This window comes from Myodes glareolus, chromosome 13 (assembly GCF_982192425.1).
Source record: "Myodes glareolus chromosome 13, mMyoGla1.1, whole genome shotgun sequence".
Lineage (NCBI taxonomy): Eukaryota > Metazoa > Chordata > Mammalia > Rodentia > Cricetidae > Myodes > Myodes glareolus.
The window spans coordinates 66,131,230-66,147,438 of NC_142038.1; the positions used below are offsets into that span (position 1 = coordinate 66,131,230).

General features: G+C 44.7%; 2 long non-coding RNA genes across 2 annotated transcripts in view; one reads left to right on the plus strand and one right to left on the minus strand.

Moving 5' to 3' along the window:
- The window catches only part of LOC148120043 (uncharacterized), a 19,472-nt gene extending 13,873 nt beyond the window's left edge, over positions 1-5,599 (plus strand). The window contains exon 5 of the long non-coding RNA XR_015734735.1: positions 5,193-5,599. This is a non-coding gene — a long non-coding RNA (uncharacterized LOC148120043). The remainder of the gene's footprint in view (positions 1-5,192) is intronic.
- LOC148120044 (uncharacterized) overlaps positions 1-15,393 on the minus strand; it is a 16,118-nt gene extending 725 nt beyond the window's left edge. Inside the window, exons 1-2 of the long non-coding RNA XR_015734736.1 lie at positions 15,101-15,393; positions 5,749-5,910 (exon numbers count right to left, since the gene is read on the minus strand). This is a non-coding gene — a long non-coding RNA (uncharacterized LOC148120044). The remainder of the gene's footprint in view (positions 1-5,748; positions 5,911-15,100) is intronic.
- Positions 15,394-16,209: the final 816 nt, after the last annotated feature.

Consider the following 16,209-nt stretch of genomic DNA (forward strand, 5'->3'; position numbering starts at 1 on the left):
TTATTGCTTTGTAGTCTGTAATGAGATACAATGAACAGACAATTATAACATTTAACAGTAAACATAGGTGCATTTAAGTTACATGTATGTACACACACACATCGTGAACAGGAACTGGTGAAGTGGATGCTCTTAGTGGCCCTACCAAAGGCATGCCACTGCACAAAACACAAATGTAACAGAGTCAGCTCCAGGGAACCAAGCAGGGAATGCCTTAGTAAAGATGGTGGGACATGGCCACCTGACTGGGCCCTCAGTTAAGATAGTGGGGAGGTCACCTGACTTCAGTCAAAATGACCACAGTCACGTGTTGTATCGAGAAGCCATGGGTTTGTTTTTTGTTTTGTTTTGTTTTGTTTTGTTTTTGAGTTGTGGGAATTTTAAATATAATAACAAGAGAGACCTAGAGGTGTGATCCACCCTGTCACCAAGCTGCCGCACCACAAGCTGCAGTGAGGAGCAAAGGCTGGAATTGAAAACAGCTGCCTCATGGATTCGACTAATCTTGTTGGTTTCGGTGGGACCAGTGGTAGCAGTGGCAAGGATAGTTTGAGGAAAAGCGGAGCCAGTGGGACACCAGCAGAACATTTACAGGCAGGTGGTTGATAGTTTGAGGGATTATATTCCATAGCTGAAAATGTGAAAACCCACAAAATCAGTGAACAAACACCACAAGGCCTGTAGAAGAACGTCTTCTCTCTTCACACAGGTTGTTGATGAAGCCCAACTAGCCCCAATCTGGGCAACTTGGAAGCCAGACAGGCTAGAAACTACTTCAAGCAGTCTCTCATGGTGGGGACCACTTACGAATGGTCTAAAAGAAAAGAAAAGGAAAAAGAAAAAAAAAAAAAAACAACTCGAGGAACTCCGGGCCGCAAAGGGAATGCACTTCTCTGTGCATGCAGTGCTAGTGTGGGAGGACCATCCCAGGCAGTCCGATCACATTTTTAGCTATGGGAGGCAATCAGAGATGAATGTCAGCAAAGGGTTCAACTGTAGCCATGAAGACTGTAATTGGGGTAATCCCCCCATTTCTAGGAACACCATAGGATTGCCAGAAGCTCAACAGTTAATTCCTCAGGTTCAGAGAAACGGCTAAGCTGACTGGAAGGGGAAAACTCATCACTGAAGACATTGGTTTGCGTAACAGTCAGTGCTCAGGAAGATACCCAGTTCCTGAGCACAGGGTTCCATGTGTCCTCAGCTGGTCCAGTTGTGGAAGGGAGAGAACATGGAAAGAAGATGGCCAAGTCATGAGCACCAATGTAATGATAAAAATAAAATGGTGCCATTCTCTGAGGGGCAGTATCAGGCAGTGGGCCACGAGAAACAGCAGGTCACAGACAGGAAGCCATTAGCAGGTGAGAGACATCCGATCCTACAAGGAGCTGCAGTGGGTGAGAGACAGAGACAGATAGACACACCATATAGAGTGAGGTTGGATATTTATTTCGTGGGTTATAGAAAGGAAAGGAGAGAGGAAGGGAGAGGGAGAGAGAGAGGGAGAGGAAGAGGGAGAGAGAGAGAGAGAGAGAGAGAGAGAGAGAGAGAGAGAGAGAAACAGAGAAAGACAGAGGAGGAAGAAGAGAAGAGGAGAAGCTATCTCTTTGGGAAAGAGTCAGAAAAAAGAGAAAGAACTCAGTCTGGAAGCAGAAAAAGATCCACTTGCCTCATCAGATTGGGGAGGGAGTGGGCAGGGCTTATATCTTAAAGGGACAGGACAGACCATTACAATCAGAGATGCTTCATCCAATAACTGATGGAAACAGATGCAGACCTACAGCCAAACATTAGGGAGAGTTCAGGGAATTCTTCAGAAAAGAGGAAGAAAGGACTGTAGGAGCCAGAGGAGTCAAGGACACCACATACAAGAAAACCCACAGAATCAACTAACCTGGGCACACAGGGGCTCACAGAGACTGAACTGAAAACCAGGGAGCCTGCATGGAACTAACCTAGGCCCTCTGCATATATGTGACAGTTGGGTAGCTTGGTCCCCTTGTGGGACTCCTAACAGTGGTCTGTTTCTAACTCTTTTACTAACTTTTGGGACCCTACTCCTTATATTGAGTCACCTTTTCCAATCTTAACACATGGGGAGTTGCTTAGACTTACTGCAACTTGCAAGCCATTTTGGGGTTTTCTTGGGTTTTGTTTTTGTTTTTTGAAACAGGGTTTCTCTATAACTTTGGAGCCTGTCCTATAACTAGCTCTATAGACCAGGGTGGCCTTGAACTCACGGAGATCCACCCTGCTTCTGCCTTTCAAGTGCTAGAATTAAAAGCATGTGCACCACTGTCCAGCTTCTTACTACAACTTTATGTTGTATTTGGTTGATATCCATGGGAAAACCTGCCCTTTCCTGAACAGAAAAAGGAGGAGTGGATTGGAGAGTGGAGACAGAGGAATCAGGGGGAGAGAATGGGAGGAGAGATGGGAAGGAAAATTTTGGCTAGGATGTAATAAAATAGATATATATATAGAGAGAGAAAGAGAGAGAGAGAGAGACAGACAGACAGACAGACAGACAATAAAAATGGGGAACAGTAAAAGGTTTTGAGCATACAAGGACCAAATTTTTTTCAAAACCATAATGAATTTGAGACTTTCTGGAAGCATTTATCCATACTGCATTGTGTCTTCACTGCAGACTTCATTCTGAACACGCAGTACAAGCACTTTGCACTGCTCAGGTTTACCAGTAAATTCTGCCACAACACCTCCACTCAGATTTGAAACTAATGTTCATTACTTTTTAACTGTATGTAGAGATCAAAGGACAACTTGCAGGAGCCAGTCCTTTCCTGGGTATCAAATTCAGGTCATCAGGCTTAACAGCAAAAACCTTTGCCCACTAACCCATTCTGACTGCATTATGAACTGCTGTGTTTTCATTGTATATCCCAGGTTTTTTGCTTCATAGAAACATGAAGGTTGATTATGGAAAAATATTTTTAATATTTTCCCATTGTTATTCTTCAATGTATAAGTATCAAACCACTTTATCTTTAAATTTGACTGTGTTATTCAAACAAATGCATCAATTTCATTAGGATACAAATTTGTTTTATTTAGTCTTCAATAAATGATAATATTTCATTTATACCTAACAATTTTTCTAAGACCTTTCTTGTGATTATGGAGATCCAACCCAGGGCCTTCTGTATGCTAAACAAGCTGTCACTACCGAGTGTACCCCATACTCTTCTCGTTTTTGTTTTCAGATGGGGATTTCACTGAGTTTCCCAAGCTGTTCTCAATTCATCTGAAGAACAGATTGGCCCAGAATCTGTGATCCTCCTGCCTCAGCCTCCCATAAAGTTGGGATTACAAGACTGTGCCACTATACAGCACAGTTGTGGCACACACCTTTATTCCCAGCATTGGGGAGACAGAAGCAAGCAGATCTCTATGACAACCTTGTCTATAAAACAAGTGCCAGGACAACCAAGGACCCTGTCTTGGGAAAAAGAAAAAAAAAAGACGGTGCTACTACAACCAGCTTAAAATAAATTCATCACTTACTATCAGTGAATGTTTGATTTGTAGGTTATTTTATATATCTATCTAGCCAGGATCGTGCAAAATTTTCTCAGGCACAAATAGCTTTCTAGGTAAACAGTTTAAGAAGCCCTGACCTGGATGTGCTGGAATGGCAAGTACATTCCAAAGTATGTGGAGGTAACATTACAACTGTGCCACAACAGAAACAAAACAGGGCCACGCGTGACCCCCAAGACTAGGCTGTCGTGTGGGGAGATGAAGCGAAAGTATGTTTCTACAGTGGAGAGATCAAGGGCATTGTTACAGCAGCCATTTTACTAACATGAGGAAGCTTACTAGATGACAAAATGCTTCTTCCTCCTGTCTTGACTCTGCTATTACCTCTCAGTGACGTGCCTGGGTCACCTGAACCAGAGAAATTATTGAAAGGGAGGAAAATCCAAGAACAGAACATAAACTATGATCGTGTTTATACTTAAATGGTCTGAACAGAAACGTTTAAAACAATACAAGAAATGAACACAAAATAAAATCACACCTGTAATCCTAGCACCGAGTGAAATGGAGACAAAAGGACCAGAACTTCAAGGTGCCCAGCTACTTAATGAGTTTGAGACCAACCCAGGCTACGTGAGACCCTATCTCAGAAAAAAAAGCAATTATAAAAACATTATTGTGTGTTACTATAAATAACATTTTATTGGCTAAGTACATATTCAAAACAAAAAATAATTACAAGAATGTTTTACCATTTTGCAAACTCAGTGTCTGGTTTAGTAAAATATTGGTGAATGCCCACATCTGCTGATACATTCAGCTCATCATAGAAAGTCATAACTAAAGAGTGTGAAGAAAATATGACCACAAATAAAGCTGTATTTGGAAAAGAAGTATTTTACAACATTCTGTGTTTTAGGTTTTGTTGTTTTTGTATTATTTTAAAAGTTTTTTGAGTCAAGTCCTTGCCAACCCTAAAATGGCTCCCTTAATTAAGATATATACTTCCCTGCTCCCATATCCATCCTTCCTCCATTCCAACCATCCCATTCCCCCAAGCTTTCTCCATTCTCCCCTTCTCACTTCTCTCTCCCCATCTTCCCTTACCCCCACCCCACACCCACCCCAAGCTCCCAATTTTTGCCTGGAAATCTTGCCTACTTCCAGTATCCAGGTGGATAGCTACATGTTTTTCTTTGGGTTCACCATCCTATTTAGTTTCTCTAGGATCACGAATTATAGGCTCAATGTCCTTTATTTATGGCTAGAATCCACTAATGAGTGAGTACATACCATATTCATCTTTTTGGGTCTGGGTTATCTCACTCAGTAAAGCGTTTTCTATTTCTGTCCATTTGCACGCAAAATTCAAGATGTTGCTGTTTTTTTACCACTGAGTAAAACTCTAATGCATAAATATATTCCACACTTTCTTTTCCATTCTTTCGTTGAGGGGCATCTAGGTTGTTTCCAGGTTCTGGCTATTACAAATAATGCTGTTATGAACATAGTTGAACAAATGCTTTTGTAGTATGATTGGGCATCTCTTGGGTATATTCCCAGGACTCTAGAGGGGATCCCAGGTGTCCAAGGAGATGGTCCCAGTTTGTTCCTTGAGCAGCTGAGGAAAGGGTGCCTCAACTGGCCCTATCCTATAGCCACACTGATGAATATCTTGCATATCACCATAGAACTTTCAGCTGGCAATGGATGGAGATAGAGACAGAGACCCACATTGGAGCATTGGACTGAGTTCCCAAGGTCCAAATGAGGAGCAGAAGGAGGGAGAACATGAGCAAGGAAGTCAGGACCACGAGGGGTGCGCCCACCCACTGAGACGATGGCGCTGATCTAATGGGAGCTCACCAAGGCCAGCTGGACTGGGACTGATGGAGCATGTGGTCAAACCAGACTCTCTGAACGTGGCTGACAAGGAGAGCTGACTGAGAAGCCAAGGACAATGGCACTTACTGTATGTACTGGCTATGTGGGAGCCTAGTCTGTTTGGATGCTCACCTTCCTAGACCTGGGTGGAGGGGGGAGGACCTTGGACTTCCCACAGGGCAGGGAACCCTGACTGCTCTTTGGACTGGAGAGGGAGGGGGAGGGGAATGGGGAGAGGGGAAGGGAAATGAGAGAAGGGGAGGAGGTGGAAATTTTTAATAAAAAAAATACATAAACAACTATAAAAATAAAAATAAAAGATTTTTGAGACAAGGCCCCCTTATAGTCAAGACTGGAACTTACTCTGTAGACCGTGTTGGCCTGGAACTTCTGACCCTCCTGCCTCATCCTCCCAGGTGCTGGTTTATGGGCATGAAACACCAAACTCATGACTATTCTTCTGAAGTACTCGGCCAGATTCTACAGTACTCGGCTGTAGACCTTTGGGTATTTATTTGTGGGGTTCTGTGGGAGGAAAGGCACTCATGAGTGTATAGGTCCTTGATGTTTCCCAAGGAGGCCGGAAGAGGGTGTCAGATGTACTGGAGTTGCAGTTACAAGTGATTGTTAGCCACCATATAGGTGCTGGGAATGGACCTCCAGTCCTCTGCAAGAACAGTCAGTGTTCTTAAATCACTGGATCATCTCCACAACCCATCTACCTTCCTTTTTCAGACGCGGTCTCTGACTGGCTTAGATCTCAATAATCCTCTAGGTTCACCAGCCCACCATGTTAGTTAGGGTTTTTATTGCTGTAAAAAGACTCCATGATCACGACAACTCTCATAAATGAAAACATTTAATTGAGGCAGCTCACTTACACTTCCAGAGGTTCAGCCCATTATCATCACGGTAGGGAACATGGCAACATGCAGGCTGTCACAGTGCTGGCTACATTTTGATCAGATGGCAATAGGAAATGATCAGTGACATTGAAAAGCATAGGAAACCTCAAAGCCCACTCCCACAGTGACACACTTCCTCCAACAAGGCCATTACCTACTCCATCATAGACACACACTCTAATAGTGCCACTCCCTAGGAGCTTATGGCGGCCAATTACATTAAAACTTCCACATTCCACCTCCTGGCCCTCATAAATTTGTAACAATGTCATAACGCAAAATGCATTTAGTCCAACTTCAAAAGGCTCCATAGTCGATCACAGTCCTAACAATGTTTAAAATTCCAAAGTCTCTTCTGAGATTCATGCAGTCTCTTAACTGTACTCCCCTATAAAATCAAAATCAAAATCTTCCAACATCTCATTGCACAGGACACATACTGTTCCAAAATGTAGTTGAGGGAACATAGTGAGGAAATACTGGACCAAAGCAAGACAGAAAACTAGCTGGGCAAACTCCAAACTCTGCATCTCCATGTCTGATGTCAAAACACTCTCCAGATCTTCAGATTCCTAATTCCTTTCAGCTTGGTTGACTGCAACACATGTCTTTCTCTTAAGTTGGTTCCACTCCCTGTTAGCAGCTTCCCTGCAAGTATCCTATAGCTCTGGCATCTCCACCATCTTGGGGTCTCTAAGGCAATCTAGGTTTCAGCTTCACACAATGGCTTCTCTAGCTCTCTATTCAGGGACACCCCTGACACATGCCTGTCTCTGCAGCTTTCCTTAGTTGTGGAGGCAAATTCCATAGCTCTTTCAGCTAACCTTAACTCTAGAACCATGTGTCCGAAGATGCCAAGTTCTGCTGCCTGCTGGAACTGAAACATGGCCCTCTCATTCAATCATATCTGTTCTTCACTGCCTAAGTTTGGCTCTTTTGGAATTTGCTCTGTAGACCAGACTGGCCTCAAACTCAGAGATCCACCAGCCTCTGCTTTGTCCTAGTGCCTCCCACAAGCAGTAGGGCTGTCAGACAAAGATACCCAATGTTTTAACATTGTGGCATGATGTCATGGCCTGTAACCGTGCAGGGCTGCAAGCATAGTATCCTGAGATAACAGTTTCCTTTCTGCTGCTGGGATAAAACAGCCCAACAAAAAGCAAAACTAGTTGTTGGATATCCGTCAGAGTAGACTGCTCGGAGACAAGTTTAAGTCAATAGAAAATCTTGTTAGCTGGCCAGCAACTACACTGGGTGCTCAGGATCCCAGTGTAGCCCTGAGCCTTTCTCAGGGTGAGCTTTCAAGCACAAAAACCACATTTTAGGTTGACCTATTTCAGTTGACAAGAACAGTTAGCCAGAAGCAGAACTACAGAAGTCAAAAAGCAAGGTTAGTACACTTAAAGGCTTTTCAAGACAGTCTACGGAGTTTGATGGATTACGTCTTTGATTTTATAGCAGGTGGTACTGTCTATGTGCTGAGTTTTATGAACTTCCATCATGGAGTCAGTTGTGCTATGATCTGAGGACCTATTAAGGTCTGGTGCCCTGTTACATGTCCCAATGGTAGTAAATGAGTCAAATGATTCATCCTTCATAAAATTGGACAAAATAGTTGAAGATGCAGGGTCCACCATTAATCAGTCATAATGAGACTTAAAGGCCCAGCCAGTGTTGGTAATATTGTAGCTAGCCAGGGAGACCAAGAGAACAGAGATTGGTATCAATTATCTGATTTATGTCTTTGTCTCTTTGTTTGAGGTTTTGCTCAATCATGGCAAGATTTTCTCTAATTTATTCCTGATTAATTAACACAGAAACAACAGGTTTTTCCCAAAGCCATACATAGCCCTCCTTATCTCATGAAAAGTAATTATAAGTCTCTCTCATTTTGAGGACCACTTCTGTGAGGGAATCTTACCACTGTTTTAATTCAGAAATGGAAACTTTTAATGCCTCTAGGCACCAATCAACCTGCCTACTTAGTTTTTAAAGTTTGCATCTCCCATGATAAGGACTAGTGTGTCCATGGCTGTTGCTGGCGCCAACCAAGAATGGGCTAAGAACAGGAGCAGCTCCTTTTTATAGTCCAAGGTCAATATTAAAACACATTTTTTTCTTCTTTCCCATTATATAGGGGCAGAATGAGTACTAAGATGCATAAAAGGAGTTCCTCGATTTGGAAAGCTGCTGTGTAATAATTCTCTTGCACACTGTAAAGACTTGTCACTTAAATTGGTTTAATAAACACTGACTGGCCAGTAGCCAGGCAGGAAGTATAAGTGGGGCAACCAGACTAAAGATGATGAGAAGGAGAAGGGTGGGGTGAGGAGTCACCAGTCAGACACAGAGGGAGTAAGAAATGAACATGCCATGCTAATGAAGATATTGCCACATGGCAGAGCATAAATAAGGAACATGGGTTAACTTAAAATGTAAGAGAAAATTATTAATAAGCCTGAGCTATTAGCCAAGTACTTGCAATTTAAATTAAGCCTTTGTGTGACTATTTGAGAGTGGGTTCAGTACAAGAAAACTCCATTTATGGAAAGCATTAGAAGAGAAACATTTAATTAATCTATTAGTATGTGCCCATCAAGAAGACTCAGAGGTTCAGTAATATTGCTATTGTACAGATGAGTCAACCTGCAAGGCAGAATAGCAGGCATCAGAACAAGATGAAGTGCCTAGGCTAAAGGTTTGGGATATTAGAAAAGCTTCAGCACCTTGTAAGTCCTTTAATGTTGATTTGGACTGCTCCCTGCCCCCAGTCACAGTGAGCTTTGTCACTCAGTGACTGACAGTTTGGTTAGCTCCTATCCCTACATAGTTTGGGGATTAGAGGTCTAAGAGTAACCAGAAATGCTTGCCGATTTCTTGCTGGGAATAATTAGCTAAGCGGTGGACCTTGTCAAGAATGGAAAATAGAGATGGGGATCCTCAGCTTCCTAGACAGTGAGGTGGGACTCTGGCCCTGGGTGTTAGAAGTACTTTGGAAACAAAACTAGGTCAGGGCCTAAGCACAGGTAGGAGGTCTTCGTTAGGATCCAAAGGTCTGGGGACCTCGAGGACAGGTTTGAATCTATCCCTAGGGTCCCTTCTTGTGGCATAGATTCCAGTTCTTCAGGCTCTCTCTGTTTCCCAAAGGCCAGAATATTAAGGAATTTTCTGGGAAGCCTCGGTTTCACAACCCCATCTGCCAGGCTGTCGGGTCTAAGTATAACATACCTTGGTCTGAGCAACTCAGGCCGTGTTGTAGGCTGCAGATGACCAGCCTGGGGAAGGACAGTTTCTGGGGGAGTGATCTGTCCCTCTGGTGTCCTCTGCCAACCTTCTTGCATTCTGTTTCTTCTTGGTTGTACCATGGAGTCTCAGGTAATACTGGGTCAGGGTATGTCCTCAGAATACCAACAGGCCCCACTCTCTTAGGGCCATTTGGAGACATCCAGGTCAGTTTGCCAGTGACCTCTTCTCCCAGGGGAATCACCGTTCTATGTCCTCCAACTAGAGAAGTAGAAGACAGCAATTCATAGGTGAAGCCAAATAGCCTCTAGGATGGCTACGATTTTCTCTTTGTTTTTAATGTCTGTTCCCTGAGTGGTGAGAAGACCTTTCTCTGTCGCTCATACCATGGACATGTGCAGTAGTAAAAGCACAGAAACTGTCCATGTAAATGGTGTTGGACTTTTCTTTTCCCCTTCTGAAAGCCTGTGTCACATTGGTCAGTTCTGCTCTCTAGGCTGGGACCCCTGGCTTGGGCCCAAATTGCTGCAATTAAAGTGACTGCTATAGATCTCACCTATCTGGTTACCTCTTTCATCTCAAGACCAAATGAGCATCTGTGGGTCCTCGATAGGCAAGAGGGTAACTGTTGAGGGATATATGATCACACTGTGAAGCCTGAGTTTGCATTTGTGTTAATTAAATAAAATCAACCTTGGGTCAGGAGGTGGAACCAGCAACTAGTTGACAGGAAGTAATCACAGAGAGTCAGAGAGAGTCCAGAAAACAGATAGAGAGGCACACAGGAAGTAATAGGAAGGGACTTTGAGTGTGGTGGTCCTTTCAGAAGAGACACTCTCTTTCTGAGACTCCAGTGTTCTTGTTTTACTGGTTTCTGCAAACTTTATCTCTCTCTTTTTTTGCTTTTAGCGATACAGTGGTGTACAGAGATAGAGACTTATTCCATAACTTAGACTGTCCTAGAACTCACTATGTAGCCCAAAATGGCCCTAAACTTCCATCTGGCCTCAGTCTCCCAGATGCAGGAATCACACAGGTGTGAGCCATCACACTGAGCTTCTGGAAACTTTTTCTAAAAAGAGACTGGGCATGGTGACACTCACCTATAATCCCAACACGAGAGAGGCAGAGGCAGGCAGATCTCTGTGGATTTAAGCCCAGCCATGGCTATCTATGTAGAGAGATCCTCATTCACGTACTGCTCTCTAAGGCCCATAACCAGCCAGCACTGGTGATGCATACCTTTAATCCCAGCAGCACTCAGGAAGCAGAGGCAGGAGATCCCTGTGAGTTCAAGGTCAGGCTGGCCTACAAACCTAGTTCCAGGTCAGCCAGGGCTACACCCTGTCCAATGTCAAAGACTCATAATCATCTGTTCAACTTAATGCCTACAGCTTCTTTATGTTGGGGCTATTCTCAGGGCTGGACAGAGGGCAGTGACATAAACAGGTAAGAGTCCCTGCCCTCAGGCAGAAGGGTGATAGGTAATGAGTAACCATGGACACACTGTCAGGAGAAGTCTCACGCAGAAATAAAACTCTAGGTGAGGAGCCCAAGATACTTCAGGGGGTGTGACTGGGTGGCTAAGACGGCTTAAATGGTAAAGACATCTGCCACCAAGCCTGATGACCTGAGTTCGGGACCCAGACCCATATGGAAAACTGACTCTTCCAAGTTGTCCATATAACAATAAATAAATCAGCACATTTTAGAGCATGTGCTTTACAAGGGTGACCGAGGAAGGAATCTGTAGTTAGCTGGCTTTTCCTTGCACTCACAGGAAGCCAGTGAGGGGTCAATGATGCAGACCTTGAAAAGCTCAGCATTGGAGACTCCGTAACAGGACCAGTTCGAAAGATGAGCAGGTGGAGGGAGTAGCCTGCCGAGGTTTGCAGTGCAGTCAGGCTGCCTTACACTTTGCCCTCTGCTTTTAAGAGTTCAGTTCTTTCATGTTCCACACAGAACATGAAATTGGGTGGCATTTATAATCCCTATAAATTCACATATGATATTTTAAATACTAGGGTTTCCTTTAGGGGTTTTCTTTCTTTTATTTTATTTTTCAAGATAGACTCTCACTATGTAGCTCTGGCTGGCTGGGAACTCACTTTGTAAGCCAGGCTAGTCTCGAACTCACAGAGATCTCCCTGCTTCTGCCTTCCAAATGCCAGGGTGAACGGCATGTGCCCCATGCCCTGCTTGGGTTTCCTTCTTTTCAAAGGCTGACTAGTATTCCATTAAAGATACAATGTGAAGATGGGTACAGAAAATGTGGTACGTTTACAAAATGGAGTACTACACAGCAGAAAAAAATGACAACAGCTTGAATTTTACAGGAAAATAAAGGTAGAAAACATTATTTTAAGTGAGGCAACCCAGACACAGAAAGACAATTATCACATATGCTCACTCATAGGTGGTTTTTAAACATAAAGCAAAGAAAACCAGCCTACAAACCACAATCCCAGAGAACTTAGACAACAATGTGGACACTAAGAGAGACTTACATAGATCTAACCTACATGGGAAATAGAAAAAGACAAGATCTCCTGAGTAAACTGAGAGCATGGGGACCTTGGGGGAGGGCTGAAGCGGGAGGGGAGAGACAGGGAGGGGAACAGAGAAAAATGTAGAGCTCAATAAAAAAAATCAATAAAAAAAGATACAATATGACCAGTCAGCTGCTACGACCTCACAGACTACAACTTCATAGGAGAGCGATAACTTCTTTTAAACAACGTCTACCAGGGCCTTTGTCTGTCCTTAGGCTACTTTCTTGCTATTGCTTTGTTCAAGGTTTTTATATATCTTCATATCAACCCTTTCCGCGTAAATGACATGCAAATATTTGCTGCAGGGACAGAAGGTTTCACTAACAGCCCTGTCCGCTACATTTCCAACAAAAGAATGACTGTTGCCAGGTGTGGCGGCACACACCCGTAACCCCAGCAAGGGGAGGCTGGGGCAGAAAGATGGAAAGATTAAAGACAGCCTGAGCTACATAGAGGGGCCTGTCTCAAAAGGGGGGGCACTGTAATGAAAACAGATAAATCACATTGCCTGGCCCCAAAAGAACATGACCAACAGCCAACATGCTTTGGCAGTGTAGCACCCAGCAATTGTGCATGGGATGGGGGTAACCCTCCTATAATTGAACTCTCCAGTAAAGAGGACTTCGTTCAACCCTTTGGTACACAGGCATTGTGCTGGCTTTGGGGCAAACTGTGGGTTATTTCCCCAGTCTTGAGACTCTTTGTTACCCCTGGTTTTCCTGACAGTGATTTTCCTCTTATCTTGTTGCATTCTGCCAGATTAACAAAGAAGCCTTGTTTTCGTGTACCTTAGCAGCTAACAAAATATCTAGCCTGTGATAGGTACCCTACAAGTACTTGTTCAACACAGCCAGGTAACTGGACAGTGGCAGGTGAGCTCTGTTTACACTGCCTCATTAATTGTGTGGTCAGCTCTCAAGCACCAGGACTAAAACAGGCAAGCACCCTCGCCACGAAAGTGTGATGTTCTAAGGGCAGGAAATGGGTAACTAAACTTCATAGTACATTTAAAGCAAGTGCATTAGGGAGGTCTAGCGAGATGACTCAGAGGTTAAGAGCACTGACTGCTCTTCTGGAGGTCCTGGGTCCTGAGTTCAATTCCACAATCTCATGGGAGCTCACAACCATCTATAATGAGATCTGATGCCCTCTTCTGGGATGCAGGCAAACTTGCAGTCAGAACATTGTATGCATAATAAATAAAGAAATCTTTAAAAACAAACAAACAAACAAACAAAAGCCCAGGTGTGGTGACACAGTGCCTTAATCCCAGCACTAGGCACACAGAAGTCTGAGTTCAAGGCCAGCCTGGCTGATCTACAGAACGAATTCCAGGACCACTAGGCCTACACAGAGAAACCATGTCTCAAAAAGACAAGCTCATTGGTTGGCGTTCACAGTGCTGTGCTAGTACCCTTTATAGGGGCTGGGGCTCCTTTTTTTGGTATTTCGAGACAGGGTTTCTCTGTAGCTTTGGAGCCTGCCCTGGAACTAGCTCTTGTAGACCAGGCTGGCCTCGAACTCCCAAAGATCCACCTGCCCCCCACAAGTGCTGGGATTAAAGGCATGTGCCACCACCAAAAACTGCGTTTTACACACGTTTATTCTCTCTCTCTCTCTCTCTCTCTCTCTCTCTCTCTCTCCCTCCCTCCCTCTCTCTCTCCCTCCCTCTCTCTCTCCCTCCCCACCACCATCCTTGTACACAGTCCCCTCCCCACCTCCCTGCTCTCTATCCAGGAATTTGTTTGGTTCTAGAGACTAGACAAGCTGCGTGCAGGAGGCTGTTTCTTTGGTGGGTGTTGCTGGTGCCTGAAGTAAGAAAGGCGGATATTCAGGCAGAGATTAAGGGGACCAGGGTGGAACTGTTGGTGCAAACGTGTAGCTGTCATCTCAGAGAGGATAAGAGAATTTATTCTGGAACCAAATAAGAAGGACCAGGGCCCAGGAACACAGATTCCATCATGGTAACAGTGTCATGAAATTCTTAAAGTAACAGAACGAAGAGTCATAGATTAAGGTACGTTGGTAGAAACACCAGGCAGGTGGGTTACAACAGCAGGTGGTGGAAGCTGGTTTTTATTTTTTATTTTATTTTTTTTTTTTTTACATTCTAAAATGTCAGGTAGGTGTTCACACAAACACAGAAGAGGACCACGAGGGGCTATTTACGGGTTAAACACAGCCCAAGATAGTTCAGCTCTTGACCTGCAGTGCCCTGGCTCCACTTTCACACCGAACTTTCCGTCAGCTCTGTGGAGCCTTGACACAGGTGTGCCCCGCCCCCAACTTCCCATCCGTGAAACCCTCAGCTGAGCGGAAGACAAGAGCACTGGCTGAGACACCGGTGACACAATCTTCAAGCCTCCATGCTGAGGACGGGTAGAGAGCCCCGAGGGAGAAGCCCCTGCATCCCAGGGCTGAGCACACCCTGGCCCAGGACACCGACACACTGAGAGGGGTCAGCAACAAGGCGTTGAGGGTTCAGTGACTGCCGGACGCCGAGCAGGTGACCGAAGAAGTGAGACGTGAGCCCACGGGTAAATAAGTATACACATAGGCACACCACCACGTTCTGCCCTGTTCGAGTCTTCCGTGTGAAAAAAAAGTGCCCCCTCGCGTCTGCTTTCCGTGCCTGAGCAGTGTGGTCTGGGCCTGTGCAACCTTGGAACTCTGGAAGGAGACTCTGCAAATGTAACTCTAGCTGCGCTCAGCTGACACATTATATATTCTCCATGGTTAAGGAAGGGAGTAAGGAGTGTCTGGGGAGTGCGATTAATTTTCAACGGGATGGTCAAGAAAGCATTTACTATTAGTACGGCATTTTAGCCAGGCGTGGTAACCTGCACCAGGAATCCCAGACTTGGTGAGAACAGCAGGATAATCCAAAAAAAAAAAAAAAATTCAAGGTCATCCTCAGCCACCAAAGAGCTCAAAGCTGGGCTGCATGAAATGTATCCCTGTCTGAATGGAAGGGTGGCTGTCCCTGCCAGTGCCAACCAAGCAGCCCCCACTTACCTCAGAGGTGGCTGGATCCAGTTTGCAGTTTCTCCGGGGTTTGCCGATGCTCCTCCAGAGACAACAGCATCAACCAGATCCCCTTGAAATGGTGCTGAAGAATCCTAGCCTCTCCTCTCTGCTTCCCCAGGCCCAGGGATGGTCACTGCTATTTTGCTGCTTCCTCTGGGAGAGCTTCCAGTCAACAACCCAGTGATTCGTAGGGAAATGGCTTTTATTAAACTCTGCCCTTGGAAGCGTCAACAACAAAGATGATGTTTGAATACTGAGAGGGAAGTTGAGGTGCAGGCACAGGGGACTGTACAGGAAGAGAGTTCTGAATACAGGAAGGAGTACAGGAGGGCCCCGCCGAAAGCATAACACAAAGAATAACAAAGATGAGGGGTAGTTGTGGAGCATAGGATAACAGCAGGAGGGGCCGCGGAGGGGTGACGAAAGGACGTTGTCATGACTTCGGCTTCTTCTCAATAGGATAAAGATCCACTGGGTGATCCTGAACAGCGAGCAACAAGAACGTTTCGTCAGCATTGTTAAGGATGCTGTATTGGGAACGATACTGAAAGATTTATGAATGGGGATAACGCAGTTATTGTAAAAATCTGCAGGGGAGCTGGTTCCCACCAAGGAAGTAGCCATGGGGATAGTGCAAAGAGGATCCTGGGAATATTTTATAAGTGGAGTCAGTCGGGCTTGGACAGGACATGAGCTATGGGGGGGGAGGAGAAATCAGGGTGGAGACTGATTTTGGAGCATTGAATTGTTTTTGGTTAAAATTTGAAAAACTAAAAGAAGCATGGTTTGGGTGGGGTGGGAGGAAATAGAGGGCTCGGTGCAGACAGAGTGATGCTAAGTTATAGGTGCTGTGATGGTTCATCTTTACTGTGACTTTCACTTGATTTGAAATCACCTAGGAGACACTTTGGGCATGCCTGTGGGATTGTTTCCGTAGAGGGCTGGGTAGGGGAGACTCAGCCTGAATGTAGATGGTATTTCACTGGCTGGCATCCCAAATTGAATAAAAATGGAAATAAAGTCGGAAGCAAGCTGAGCATTCAAGTCTCTGCTCCATGACTGTAGACACAGGAAGCAAGCTGAGCATTCAAGTCTCT